Source organism: Dicentrarchus labrax, unplaced genomic scaffold (genome assembly GCF_905237075.1).
Source record: "Dicentrarchus labrax unplaced genomic scaffold, dlabrax2021, whole genome shotgun sequence".
In the NCBI taxonomy this organism is placed as follows: domain Eukaryota; kingdom Metazoa; phylum Chordata; class Actinopteri; family Moronidae; genus Dicentrarchus; species Dicentrarchus labrax.
In genome coordinates, this window is record NW_026136721.1 from 23,390,793 (window position 1) to 23,405,962 (window position 15,170).

Below are 15,170 nucleotides of genomic sequence, written 5' to 3' on the forward strand. Positions count from 1 at the left end.
TCTCTCTTCTGTCCTCAGTCTGTCAGTTGGCTGATCACGGATGTTACTGCTCTGTACAGTCAGCTCTCTCTCTCTCGCTCTCCGTCTCCTTGACAACTAGTTGTCACAAAGACGTTGCACTCACCACGCACCTGAGATCAGGAAGAAGGAAGTGCAAGGAATTCAGGTAGGCAAGCACACATGCACAGGCACACACACTGACACTCTATGTTGAATGAGAGGAGGAGGTCTGGAGTGTTGAAACTGCTCTACATGATCAAACAAGTAAAACTGAAAGAATAAAGAGTGGGTGGTGAGATAAAGAAGTGAAAGAAATATGGAGGAGGAGAATAAGAAACACCAGTTGAACCAGTATATATTGTGACTGTTTTACTTTCAGTTCAGGTTAGGAGCAGCAACCTCTCTAACAAAGGTGAGAAAGTAGACATTTAAAGTTTCAGATTTCCCCAGTTTCATCCTCACGCTGACAGTTAAACACAAGAAATCCGAGCCTGAGGGTGTGAGTGAGTTGTTATTTCTCAAAGTTGTCATTACAGCGGGGTCTACCTACGTCAATGGAGTGAACACATATAACGTAAAGACAGCGTGTCATTGTGACTTCAGGGGTGTATATATATTTGTGAATGAGTCAAAAAAAGGTTGGCCTGTCTGTGTGTGCGCTCATCAGTAATAAGCATGTGGTGGGTGTGAGAGATCATGTGGTGTGAGGTTCTTTCGAACTAGGTGTGCAGGAAACTCCTTTACAGGAAACTGCTTTGACTGAAATGATTCAAGAACGGCTGTTTGAGCACACACACAAAACACACACATGTGCACACACAAAAAACACACATGTACACACACACACACACACACACACACACACACACACACACACACACAGAATGGCCAGGGCCGCAGGAGGATAGCATTTCCCATCCGGAATGGTAGGAGGGAGGGAGGGAGGGAGGGAGAGAGGGAGGGAGGGAGGTGTTTTTGGAGATCTGGGCAGTCAGATTCTGGTTTGGTGAGTTTTAGAAGCAGGTAGTGTGTACACCATACACAGATCAGAAGAGAGAGAAAGAGACGGACGGAAAGAGAGAGCTTTCTGAAATTAAAAGAGAGGAGGGAAGACTAAACACACTTGCGAGGAAGAGGTTGGAGGGTTTAGGTTACGGACGGTTGAGAGCTCCAGCAGCAGCAGCAGCAGCAGCAGCAGCAGCACCTTCACTCAGCATCATGCAACCTTGATTTGAGGGACGCGTCAGCTATGGTGTGTTACACGGAAGATAGGTTTTTGTTTGTTTTTGGGTGGAGAGGGTATTCTCGGGGGTTCATTAGCGTGTTGGTGTGTGTATTAGGAAGGTTTTCCTTTCTTTTCTTCTCCCTCCCTCGCCTCTCCCCCTCCTCGCTTCTGAGGAATGTGGGGCTTATGTCAGTGAGAGTCAGGTACAGACTCACTAATTACCACTGCCATTCCTCCCTCCATCTCTCCCTCCCTCACTCCTTCCCTCCCCAGCCCTTTCCTTCAACTCCACCACCTTCAGCGCTCCCTCTCTCTCTCTCCTCCACTTTGAGACCTTGTGCGCTCCTCCAATCCCCCCCCTCTCTCTATCGCTCTCTCCCTCTCTCTTCTCTTGTCTCCTGCTGTTGCGTCTACAAGCGCTGTCGTGACTGGAGCAGAAGAGAGGACAAACAGAGAGGATCTGAGTCAGATTCCAAAAAAACACCAAAAGGAGAACAGAAACTCTGACTTGTCCTCTCTCTCTCACAGTGTGTGTGTTTGTTTGATGTGTCTGAGACCTGTTCTGACTGTGCTTTGGGGGACCTGTCATTGAAGACAGGAGGCGCATTGACAGCGAACGAGAGGCCGGAGAGAACCTGACAGACAGCGCAAAAGGAGGAGAGGAAGAGGAAGGAAAGATGAGTTGCTTTTGAACGGTGACAGAAGAACTTACAGCGTGACAGTGACTACACGTCCCATCATTCTACAGGTTGGCTGGGAACTCATCATGTGTCCCTTTTTTCTTTCCTTTCTGTCCATTTCTCATTTGAATCTTAACAGTTCTGGCTGCCAGGCTGCAGTTAAGAAACATGGTGTGTTTTCTCACCTGGAGGACTACGAACACACACACACACACACACACACACACACACACACACACACACACACACACACACACAGTGGGTATCTGGAAGGACATTTCTTCAGCTGGTCCAGTGTTCGCACTGACCCAGCTGACTGCTATAACCTTCACTGCAAGGTTATGGGACAGGGACTCGATGTTTATTTGTGTGGGGATGTGTGTGTGATCAGTTGCTGTCTTGTCGGGTTGTCGTGTGTGTGTGTGTGTGTGTGTGTGTGTGTGTGTGTGTGTGTGTGTGTGTGTGTGTGTGTGTGAGTGTGTGTGTGTTTTAGAAACTGGTTGAGCAGGGCGCCAATTAGCCTTGGGTGTCCTGTTGTTGTACAAAGGAGATTTAGGGTAACACTTCATTTTGATAGTCTGCCTACAGAGTATTTGTGACATGAACAAACCAAGATGTATATAGATGGATATTTGTGCTGTTCAAAAGTTGCAAATACTCTTATTTTAATATAATTAATATAATTATCTGTTGGTGGACTGTCTAAATACAGTGTTATCAGATTTAGTTGTGTGGACGTATACGAGTGTGAGTGCACGTACATGCGCATTCATTATATACTGTACGTATGTCTGCAGTTACAGGATTTATGTCTGTGTGTAAACGTTCAGCTGATCTTTTAAAGAGCAGTCTCTCTCTTAATACTCAGCCCAGACTGTCGTTTACAATATATATAAAATATTAATTTTATTTTAGTGTCATTTTCTGATCTTTCACTGTGTCACTACAGACACATTACATTGTGATAAGTGTTTTTTATACAACAAGAATCTTAAATAATTTGTTACTATGTGAGTTATGGTCGAAACTTTTTAGTAATTTTCCATACAAAATAATTAAGGCTGCAATTGTTTTTAACAAGTTAACAAAACTTGAATGATACGAAATAAGGCGTGAAGCTGAACGAGAACTGAAAGGAAATCGGATAGAGAGACTCAATTTAGATGTAAAAGTTATACGTTTCTCTTATTAACTTTCTGTTTCCAATAACTTGTGGAGATGGAGAACAAGGAAGTGCAGGGAGATACCTGTAATACACTCCTCTGTGAGTGTGTGTGTGTGTGTGTGTGTGTGTGTGTGTGTGTGCCCTCCTCAACAGGTGACCAGCCTCCTTGTGAATACTGTAAATACTTCCACAGGTTTAAGGCGTGTTAAAGGTGTGTGAGTGTTGAAGTGCTGGTCAGACCTGATGAGGTGATGATACACGCTTTCTTCAAACTGCCTCATGCAAAACCAAAACCAAAAATAGATACCAGTTAAATGTTTAGCATTCAATTGTGCACGTCCGTCTGTATGTCTGTCTGTATGTCAAACAGTAGCTGTGGGTTCACAGCTGATTGCGTAAGAGGGTTCAAGAGGTGAACCATTTTTCAGAATGATACTTATCTCTCAACCCACTGTATCACATTCCACAAATGCAGAAAGGGACAAACAGTTATCCAAGACAGGAATTTATATCTAGACTTTTCTTTTTTCTGTCTATGACCTTAGCGGTATCGTGTTTGGGTCCGCTCTAGTTTCAGGAAGACAGTCAACATTGGAGCAACAGGAAAGAAAATAAAATATCTCTTTTGTTTTTGAATGCGATTGAAGGTTAAGCTGAATTTTTAAAAGCAGGAAGCTTATTGGAAATGATTATTCATCAAACCTCAAGCATAAGGAAGAGAAACAGCTTAAACGCCATGAATTACCCACACACACGTAGTATATGGTTGTGTCACATGACTGTCACATGATCATCTTATAATGGGGAACCACAGATTCAGTCTAGTTTGTGTGTGTGTGTGTGTGTGTGTGTGTGTGTGTGTGTGTGTGTGTGCTGTGAGACAAAGCCATAAGCCTAATCCACCAACACCGGAGCAGAAATCTAAAGCTGCAGAGTAAAGCGACTTAATGCAGCTGACAGAAAGAGAGAGAGAGGGGAACCTGTTAGCACTATTGTGTTGTTTATGAAACACCTGTAACAAGATCTGATCACCCTCTCTCTCCTCTCTCCCTCTCTCTTTCTGTTTGTCACAAACACACATACCTGGAAAGCACAATGGCCGCATTCTTCCCCTCTATCGCCGCCCCCCCCTCCACCTCCCTCTTTAGCTCCCCTCTGATCGGGCTAAACACGGCAGCGAGATGAAGGGGGAAGTTGAAAAAGGTAGCACATACATATAGGAAAGGAAGGACAGGGAGTACAATGTATTCAAAAATATTGTGCTCAATTTGTTCACAAATACAAGCACTAAGAGGCAAATGGAGGTTTGGCAAATACTCTGGATTGTGAGGCATTTCAATTTTGGAGAAACTCCTCAGGCAGCAAAAATAAAAAAAATAAAGGCTTGGAGATGAGCTGTAAGATTCTGGAGAGCAACATAACCAGGAACAGAGGTTGGGTTTATTAAGTCAGCTGACTTCCTCCTTTCCTTTTGTCTCCTCGAGTCATTATAAAAAGTCTCTATCAACCTAAACTTAGATGTCAAAAATGTGTTTGTCTCTGTCCTCCAGGACAACACATCGAAGCATTTTTTTTTTTTTATTGTCAGCGCCTTCCAAAATTACTTTTAAATCTGTTTTATGATTTAAAAATGTTATGTGTAAGGCACCAAAATTGTGCTGGAAAATATTACGGTTTGGATTAAACTTCTTCATTGTTAGAGATTGACTGCAGTCTTAAGGTACAGTGTGTAACATTTAGGAGGATCTAATGGCAGGAATGGAATATAATATTCACAAGTATGTTTTCATTAGTTTTTAATCACCTGGATATAAGAACTGCTGTGTTTTTGTTGCCTTAGATAGCCCAGAGGCCACCATGTCTCCAGAAAGGACAAACCAAACACTGGCTCTAGATAGGGACTTTCGTGTTTCTCCTCCACACTTCACAGTAAAAATGATCTGATCTGCCACCATTATATTGAAGATGTTGTTGAGTTTATGCATTATAGGATAGGGAATAGGTCATGATAATGGTTAAAAAGGAACATCACCAACAGTCTCCTGTGTCAAAGTCACGCACTCTCTCATGTCAAAGTCACACACTTTGTTGACCAAACCACCGACCCTAACCTCCTCCATTAGAGGTTTTGCGTCTGTATAACAACGTCACGCTACTTCTACCTTTGCTCATGACAGACAATAGTCATTATTCACACACCACAAGCCCACAAGAGGTCCTTGTTGGGTAAATGCCAGCATAGGTCGTTTTAAAAAAAGATCACCAATGGTGTCGGTTTTCTGATGAGGACAGTCTCTAATTTTTTGCTGCTTTTAAGATATCTTGAGGTTTGTACTTTCATTCAGCTGCAAAATATCTTTCCATAATCAATGTTCACCTCACCTGAGACACAACCTTATCTTCTAGAAAGTAGTTTTCAACCGCAAATATGTTTTGATGGAAACATAAGGTGTCAGGATTATATGTTAGAAACTTATTCTGAATTTATGTGCTAACTGTTCACTGACATATTAAAGCGGAAACTTTTTGATGGTTATGTTTAGACACCCACTGCACTTGATTAAGATTAGGAACAGACTGTGGTCTTAGATTAATACGTCCTAAATCAATTAATGCAAGAGACAATATGTTTTTTCTTTAATAAGATCCACCCGACCTCCCCGACTATTGTGTGGGATATAAATGTGGTGTAATTGGGAGACGAAATGATTACTATTTTAATGTAATTTCTTGTAGACAGAGATAGACAGACCTCCACTGTAAACTGACACCATAGGGACAATTTCTTCAGTTGAAAGTAGTTCAAATGAAATCCATTCATAGAGATAATCTGGAGTAACCAGGAGGGTATTAAAGGTTCAGTGTGCAACATAACATATATTGGGGAAGAGAGATACTTCAAAACCAGAACCAAAACTATCTGCTGGGACTCCACTAGACCTGAGAAAGCATGATTTTGTTTGTGAGGGTGAGACGATGAGACGAGACACTGTGCAGCTGTCTCTCTTCTGAGAACGTGGCAAGACCGATGCGTACTGTTGAGTGTGTAAACAGGTGACATCCACTCACTGTGAAGGCTGGATCAACACTCCTCCTCCTCGTCCTCCTCTCTTCTCCCCCCTGCCTTCTCCAGTTCAACCTTTGACCGAACCCTCCATCCTCTCTCCTCCTGCTCGCCTCCCTGCTTCAGCCTCCTTGTACGCTAATGCTGTTATTATGCTTCATTTCACCGCTAGTTTTCTTCCTCCTCCTCTTGGCTTCTTCCGCTGGATAGGGTTGGTTTTTTTTTTAAGATAGAGTGAGGACAAAATAATGAATAGGTTTTGCATTTTTTCAAGTCACTGAACAGAACTTACATGTTTATATGTACGTTAACAGCATTATTGATTGTTGTACAGGCTACGAAGAGATCCCCCACTAATGTAATCCCAATGTAACTGACAGGGACAACACAAAACCAGGACACTTTGTATTAAAATAACTTTGAGGAACAATTACAGCCCCAATTAATAACTGTTTTAATGGACATACAGAACATGCTGCTATTGTTCTAAAATAAACTTGAAAAAATGTGAACCTGTCCTTTAGCACAGAGCATCCAATTGCCTGTTCTCAAACAGGCTCTTCTCTGCATACCTGTTGCTACACACAATGGGCTAGTTGTCTGGACAGCAGGCCAAGAGGCAAGGTGTGTGTGTGTGTGTGTGCGCAGTGGGTGATTTGATTCTGGCAGGGAAGGCAAGCAAATGCAAGTGGTGTTGAGGGGTGCGTGGAAGTGAGTACGGTTTTGGAGGGGGGGGGACAAAAACTACCGGTGCTATGCTGCATCTTGTGATAAGATCCAGCACACACGTGAACACACTCACACACACACGCATCTACTCTGCCCCCCTCGAACCCCCCACCCGCCCTGCTAGAATGGAATGTTCCATGGGCCGAGACCGACTCTGTGAACCCATTCACAAAACTGACACAAAATAGCCATACTCAGGCCACACACACACACACTTGCATGTACAGACAATCAGGCTCATCCATCTCTCTTTCTCTTGTCTGTCCTTCACACATCTTCCCTCTCTCTTACCTTCTCACACTCCCTTTTCCTCCCTGCTTTTTGTTTCTGTTCCCGTCATTCAGTGCGAGAGCAGGTGAACAGGTTGATTACACTGCAGCGCTTTAGTTTCTCAGGATGATTTTTTTTTCTCGTCATAAAACCCCTGTTTCGGTGTGGTGTGAGTGAAACTGTTTAGCAGTTTAGCTATTGTGTGTTTAAGGATCTGTATTTAGGGGGGCGTTAGCTGGAGTTGGCCGACATTGAATTCCTCCAGCTTTTCATTCAGCCTCTTATCTCCCTGTTTTACTTTCCCTTCTCACTTTCCTCTTCCGTGCGCGTGGGTGTGTGTGTGTGTGTGTGTGTGTGTGTGTGTGTGTGTGTGTGTGTGTGTGTGTTAGAGAACGATTTGTCTTTGCCTGAAGACGTACACGGGAGGTTGACAATTTCTAATCACTAGTCGATACTCAATGATCTACATGATCTGTCACAGATGCTACATGGAAAGACTACATTCATTCATGCGTTTACAGTCATTACATGGAAGGACGCAACACTGTTGCACCATTAGTTGGTGACAGTGGTGGGTTGTAAGGTTGTGGTGTGCTCAAAAGGAACTATCTCACTCAAAGTGTTGTACTATTACATATTAAGATCAAAGTGAGTAGGCGATCCGAATAAGACTTTAATGAAAAGCCAGCCATCATAGAGAAGGGGGACACACAATGATTTGTACAAATTGGGATAATGATGCACACTGTTGTTTAGTCTCTCCATGGGGTTGCACTCAGTTGTAAAAGTGATGCTAATAGTAAATTGTAAAAAGAGAGCTTGAGAAAGAGGTTCACTTCCTGCATTGTTTCTCACCTCCTTATAATTGCTGGAAGACAAAACTATAGTATGCAAAGTGTAATGGAAAATTTTTATTTATGTAGCTGTTGCTGTTATGCGTCCGTTGGTTAGCAAAACATTTCAACCAGCAGCTTTACTGGTGAAATATGAAAACATTTTAGGACAAGGAATAGTAACCTTCACATGATCAGACAGCTGAACCAAATAATTAAGAAGCCAAACAAAGGTGAACACCTGAAATTACAAGTATGCATTGCTTTGTAAAACTGCAGGTCTATATTAAGTACAGCAATCTACTGAATTTAAATTTGAATGGACACTTACAATCGACAACCCGGGTGATAACTTTCACCTTTGTTTTCACCTTTTGTTCCAAGTAAGTGATTTACATATTGTTGCTGAAATGTGAATTTAACAGTGGATATGTTTACAACCTGTCAGACTGTCTGGACTGTTGAGTTTGTCTTAATAATGCACTTCACTACAAATCAATATCTAATAATAATAATGTCTCCACACAACCAAATGTCACCAAAACTACCCCAAAAAGACATATTCTGTTCTGTTCTATTATTTCAACTAAATGCTGCTTACACTCTATCACATGATGAGTGTTGTTTCCCATCTGTTTTTCCCCGTTTGGAGAGAGAACAGTCACCTATGTTGACGTTACATTGGTTACAAGTCAGATAATAAGCACCTTCACTGTGGTTACAAGTCATGAGGATGACTTCTTCTTCTATTGTGCCGCAATTTTCCTTCAAATCTTTTCTTCATCGCTCCCTCCCTCCCTCTCCCTCCTTCCTTGTCTCCTTGACCTTGGCAGTGACTGTAGCACCTAAACACACAATGCCCCTGCTCTGCCATTGGTTAGTGACAAGTCACATGACTGGAGTGTCAGCTGATCAAATTCTAGGCAAAAGGGGAAACTTCTTTCATCAGGATGGAAGAAAAAAAAGTAGTACTTTAATGTCAGATCCTGTGTGTGTGTGTGTGTGTGTGTGTGTGTGTGTGTGTGTGTGTGTGTGTGTGTGGGTGGGTGGCTGGTTGGGCAGAAAAGGCTGTCTCTTTTTTGCTGAGTCATTATTGTTAATCATAAGTGGGACATTGGGATTGGTTGACGGTCGTTACAGGATGTGAGGTGACCCTTTGAATGAGGAAGTGTAACAAAGAACAGAGGCAGACTTTTCCCTCTTGGTACAAGTGTAGTTTTACTGTAAGAGCATTTTTTACACATTTGTCAACTTAACTCTGTCTTTACCTCCACACACACACACACACACACACACACACACACACACACACACACACACACCTGGGAGTCGTGTGTAATCACGTACATGCAAGTGTGTGACACCCTGTGGTGTTTGCTCCCTCTGTTGGGTTGTGGGTGTCAGCTGAGGAAACTGTTTTATGAATGACAAGACTTGAAAGAATTATCTTATATGTTATATTGTTGTTTGCTGTCAGTAAGAGTGGATCAAGGCATTAATAATTATAATTCTTAATTCATTTTTATTCAGTTTTCATTGTTAGATTTAATCCAATTCAGCTTTAGTAAGTCTTCAAGTTACATGAGCAGGTTTGTTATTTTTTCGGTTTTAGTTTGTATCATAAACTTTATGAGTATCACCAGAAGAAAAAACAACAACATCTTAAAGCAACACTGGACAACAACCCTAAATTTACCTGTAATTTAATGTTATAGTAGATATTTTAGTCTTTGATCTGTGATCTTAGTTTTTGAATCTTTAATTGTAATTTTTTATTTATAATAATACAAATACAGTGAAAGGAGAAAAAGATACAGGAGTAAATGGGAACCAAAGGTTGGTAGAGACAGACAGACCAGAAACACACAAGGACGCAGATGTTTCTAACCAGGATGAAGGTGTATTTCTTCTGCCTGCTGGAAGTATTTTCTTAATAAATAAGAATTTTGTTCAGCTTCACCCTTCAGCTGTCTCACAAGCCCTGCAGGGGTGACACTCATCTCAGGACGTTCACATTTCTGTGATGTTTATGTTTCCATGAACAGTCGGTAGTAAAGTTTATGTACAATACAATACAGTATCTCTCGGCAGTGACATTGTTTCACTCAGTGTTTATGCCTGCATTGTGTTGAAATGTACTTGATGATTTAATGTTTGACTCAAATGCTTAAATGTCACATTTTACTGCACTGTACATAATTAATGGTTATAAACTGTGTCCATTAAGGCTATAATGATCTTAATAATTTTTTAAACAGAATTATCAGTCTGAATGGCTACTGATACCAAGTGGAAACTGACACATATAGCATGTGAACGTGCATGTGGGAGTGTATCCTAGAGCCTGATACCGATATCCATATGGAAACCTCTAAAGAATAAACATTTAATAACCATATTTTGGCCAGTATTACCATTTTTCTTACATAAATAAATATAAACAAATATTGTGAAACAATAAATGTTATTTTTAAAGATGACAGTTACAGAAAATCTGAGATAAGCATAAAAATGCTGTTAATAATAAACACAATTTACAGCTCCGCAATCTCTTTGTGTGTGTATCTGCCAACGTGCACGTCAATATTAATAGCTCAACTGTAACTCTCAGTGTGGGTGGCAACAAGACCGGAGACTCTTCTTCAGACTTTAACATCCCTCATGTGTGTCAGTGACCGTTGCAAAGCTGTTTGTGTGCAGCTTCTTATGATTGCATACAGGTTCGTATCAGACCTGTCAGGCCTGTTCCCTCATGTCTCTCCTTCGGTCTCGATATGAACTCCGAGCTGATGGCTGCTCTCTGCTATCTTCACTGACTTGAAGCTTTATCACAGACGTGTTGTTTGGTTTACAGTGTAATTGTGTTGTGTGAGTGAAGTACCAATAAAGTACTTACAGGTTCTTACTGGAACTCTAATGTAGGAAGAAAACAAGACTGTGGAACAAGAGAATAACCATTGGGTGTTTAAATAGATGTAGATGGATTAAACATAGCTAATCTTAAATGTTTCATAAGGAACCAATAATTATTATTTAATCTTGTAATTACACAGAAAGAACAAATTAGGTTGGCTGTGAAGTAAAGTGCATTGCTCTCGCTTTTTCAGTTTTTAAAGGTTCAGTGTGTAACGTTATGGAATCTCTATTTACAGAAATGGAATATAATATTCATGGGTATGTCTTCATTAGTGTATAATCATCTGAAAATGAATTGTTGTGTTTTACTTACCTTAGAATGAGCCGTTCTACAGACACAGTGTCTGTAATTCCCCATAGTCTTGTTTTGATCCACTGTACCTACATTAAAGTACCAGCAGGGACTTGTATAAGTATTAATCACAAATCACAGGCTGGGTGATGAAGAGTTAAGTATTGTTATTTTTATTATAATCCCACTGTTTGTTGTGCGTTTTTTAATTTTCTTTACCAACTGTTACATCTTTCTCTTCATGTTTTTGTTGTCCTTTCCTGCACATTCATCTGTCTGAGGAGGATTTATAAGCAGTATATAAACATTAAATAAAGGGGTTATTACACAACATACTGTAGATTTAAGGTGTTTATTGATGTGTTTGGCAACAATTATAACTCTTTCTGTGGGCTCCCATAAGTGGAGGCTAATAAATGACAATATAGTAAAACACAGTTGATAATATAAAATGTCTTCGTAGGAGGAGAAGTTATACTTGTTGACAAATAATATACATTTAGAAACAGTGTTTTTACAGTTTTTTGTACTTATGTTTTCCGTTTTCAAAGAGTTTTGTTTTCCTTGTCTTAGGCTGGGTGTTGCGTGAGAGAGCGAGACTGTGTTTGTGTGATACAGTGTGCTGGTAATAAAGTCATCTTGGTCTTTGAATCATTCTCCACCTTTAAAATAGGTTTATGACCGCATATGGCCTTCACTCCAACCTTATTACACCCTGTTGGGGTGAGAATAGATTTCTCCATTCGTAAACTTTGAACTGGCTATCTGTATATACAGTGTGTGTGTGTGTGTGTGTGTGTGTGTGTGTGTGTGTGTGTGTGTGTGTGTGTGTCGCGTGTGTGTGCGCGCGCGTGTGTGTGTGTGTGTGTGTGTGTGTGTGTGCTGCCAAAAAGTCAAGAATCAGTGATTGCATGTCCTTCATTAACAGAGTCATTGGTTAATGTGTCACTTGTACAATGGCAATAGCACACACACACACACAAACACACAGAAACACACACACACACATACAAACACACACAAACTCACACACATACACACTTGTGCTGGAGTAGAATGGCACCTCGTCTGATAAGAGCATATAGGCCCCCGTTCACTTTAAGGGTTGTTTAAGGTTATGTACACTTCCACACATTGTCAACGTGGTCTCTTTCCTATTCTCTCTGTGTTTCTGTCAAATATGACTGGAATGTGACAACTTTACTCTACTTTGTATTCTCTTTATCTCTGTTGTGTATTTATCAGTGTGTTGCCGGCAAAGTGACTTTCAATTCATACTTAATGAAACTCAAAACTTTGTTAGCTGAAACTCAATCACAATTACTTTGGTGTCAGTTCCCATTAACAACTGGATGAGTCAGAAGTCCACTGAGGCAAACCCAGTGTTTGAATGTAACTAAGTACATTTAAGTACAGATTTGTGGTACTTTACTTCACTTGAGTATTTTCTTGTCATGGAATACTTTATACTTCTACTCCACTACATCAGGGGGAAATCTTGTAGTGCTTTGTTTTTTACTTTACTAACACTATCTGACAGTTTAGTTACTAGTTACTTTACAAATTAAGATTTTTGCATACAAAACATACAAAGAGCCCATAAAATGTAATGTTTTACCCACAGTTACTACCCGTCAGTTTATACAGCTCAAACGATTAGTTGATTAATTGTTGGCAACTATTTAGATATTAAACATAAACATTTCATGTCTCCAACTTCACAAATGTAAGGATTTGTTGCTTTTCCACTTAATTATTTCGATAATTTCATTTATTTTGAATAATTGAGAATGTTGTGTTTGGATTGGTCAATTAAAATAATCAGTAGATTTTCCATAATAAAAAAAATTGCTAGCAGTCCTATAAAAAATAGTTAAAAATCCACCTCAACCAACACCAACAGTAAATCCTGCTTTTACATGAATGCATCAGTAATAATAATCTCATGAAATAGTGAAACAGTCATAGGCGCCACTTTTCTGCATTGAGTTCTTGTACTTTTAATAGTTTAGGATTCTACTTACAAACTTTTACTTAAGTAACATTTTTAATGCAGGACTTTTACTCGTAACAAAGTATTGTTATAGTCTGTTATTATTACTAAAGTAACGTATCTAAATACTTCCTCCACCACAGTGTGTAATGGATGAATCCTAAGTGATCATAGAAAAACCAGCAGCGTTTTTTTTCTGAGGTGCCTGAGGCAGAGAACTCCTCAAATTTACAGTGTCTTTCTAGGCACTGTTTGACTTATTTTGAGTCTCTATTGACCTTGAAGTTCTTTATTTCTAATATGCCTGAAGATATACAAAAAGTTAAATCTTTGGTTTGAATAAATAGGCGGTTAAAAGTGCTCTCAAGCAGGCAAACACAAGACAGCTCGAGTAACAGATCATGTAGCTCTGATGAACTTTGACCCTTTGTTAACCTTTTTATGTTGGTTGGTTGTGGTTCGAAGGATGGTAATGGTGGTCGGTCGGTCGGTTGGTCGACCACTTTGGTCCAGACTGAAATATTTGAAGGTTCAGTGTGTAACATTTAGAAGGATGTATTGGCAGATTTTTCTTTTGTTACCTGTCACTGTGTGTCGCCTTGCACGTAGGATTGCAATCTGTAACTAGAGCGCTGGACACCAGTAAATCTTACACACATGGACCTTTAACAACTATTGTTTCCCAGGGGATGAATTATGATCATTTTGATGAAACTCCTAGACTTTTCATCCAACGCCGTCAGTTTCACCAAATACCTCCAAAGGTAATGGCATTCTCATCAGCCTCAGGTAGTCGTAATGTAGTAATATTAGCATGCTTACATGATAAACTAAGAAGATGGTGAACATGGTAAACCTGCTCAACATCAGCATGTTCAGCATTGTCATTGTGGCCATGTTAGCATGCTGATGTTAGCGTTTAGCTCAAAGCATTTGAGTTATTTATATACCTAGTTATTAGCGAGATTACAATAGAGAGATGACAATGAGCTGCTAACATGGACTCAAAGTCTTGTTTCAGAAAGGTGAGTGAAATATTAACCTTCACCATTTTATTTAAAGATGAGAAGTGAATCTGTTAATACATATGCACACTCACACACTAGCTCATGACTTTTCCCCAATTGTCAATCATCACCTTGGTCACACCCTCTGCCCTTTATCCCTTCCCTTTTGTCTTATTTCTTATCAGCTGAGAGAGAGAGAGAGAGAGAGAGAGAGAGAGAGGGGAGGGAGAGATTGAAGAAGGAAGAAAAACAGTGGGGGGGTTACCTGTACTGAGTGGCCCCACCTCTCTCTTCTGGCCAGTGAGAATAAGTAAACACTAAACCACCTTTGCTTGCCTCCACACTCAAACACCCAGACACTGGCAGGCGAGGAGAGTCTCTTACTGCCGCAGCCTGTCAGCATCAAAGCAGAGTGAATGGACAGACAGAGAGAGAGTTTCAGACGAGTGTGAATGTGCAAAGTGACTCCCAAAAGCCAAAAACGCACCAACTACATCTTCTTGGCCTGCTCGTCCATATCTGCGCTCCTCAGTTTGGGATACAGGTACAGTGTTAATGTCGACCCTCAAGTGTTTTTCTGTCTTTTTATTGGTCTCTGTACTAAAAAGTTGTCTTGTTTAAGTTGCTTTTTAAACTTCTGTGTCGCTCTGTGTTTTAAAAAACTACTTTTGACCTCCAGAAATCTTAATCTGGCCTTGAAAGACCAGATTCTCCAGTTTGTGAGCAAAATCTGCTATTCTGGAACTGTCGGGTGTCTTTTTGATAGATGACCTTAACACTTCCTAGTGTGTCTCCGCCCTCCATGTAAAATGTAAAATTTTGCTGGATGTTATAACAAAACTTTACAGGAAACAACTCTTTATTCTTGGAGTTTGTGTTGTTGTCTATTTTTACTCTCTTCTCGTGGAGGAAATCTGGTGTTTTGCTTTATTAGGTACCAGACTTCCCTGTTTCACCACTTTATCAGAGCCAAAATGATTGGAAACAGACAACAAT

The 15,170-nt window shown here is 40.4% G+C and overlaps 1 protein-coding gene across 10 annotated transcripts in view; it reads left to right on the forward strand.

Moving 5' to 3' along the window:
* Positions 1 to 15,170, forward strand: part of rbm47 (RNA binding motif protein 47) — a 33,397-nt gene continuing 18,227 nt past the window's right edge. For 4 of the 10 annotated variants that reach the window (XM_051386271.1, XM_051386276.1, XM_051386275.1 and 1 more), the window contains exons 1-2: positions 997 to 1,252; positions 1,820 to 1,973. The gene's annotated coding sequence lies outside the window, so the exon portion shown is untranslated. Of the gene's footprint in view, positions 167 to 996; positions 1,253 to 1,819; positions 1,974 to 14,530; positions 14,719 to 15,170 lie in introns of those variants that run through there. The other 6 variants (XM_051386265.1, XM_051386274.1, XM_051386267.1 and 3 more) reach the window with 5 other exon arrangements.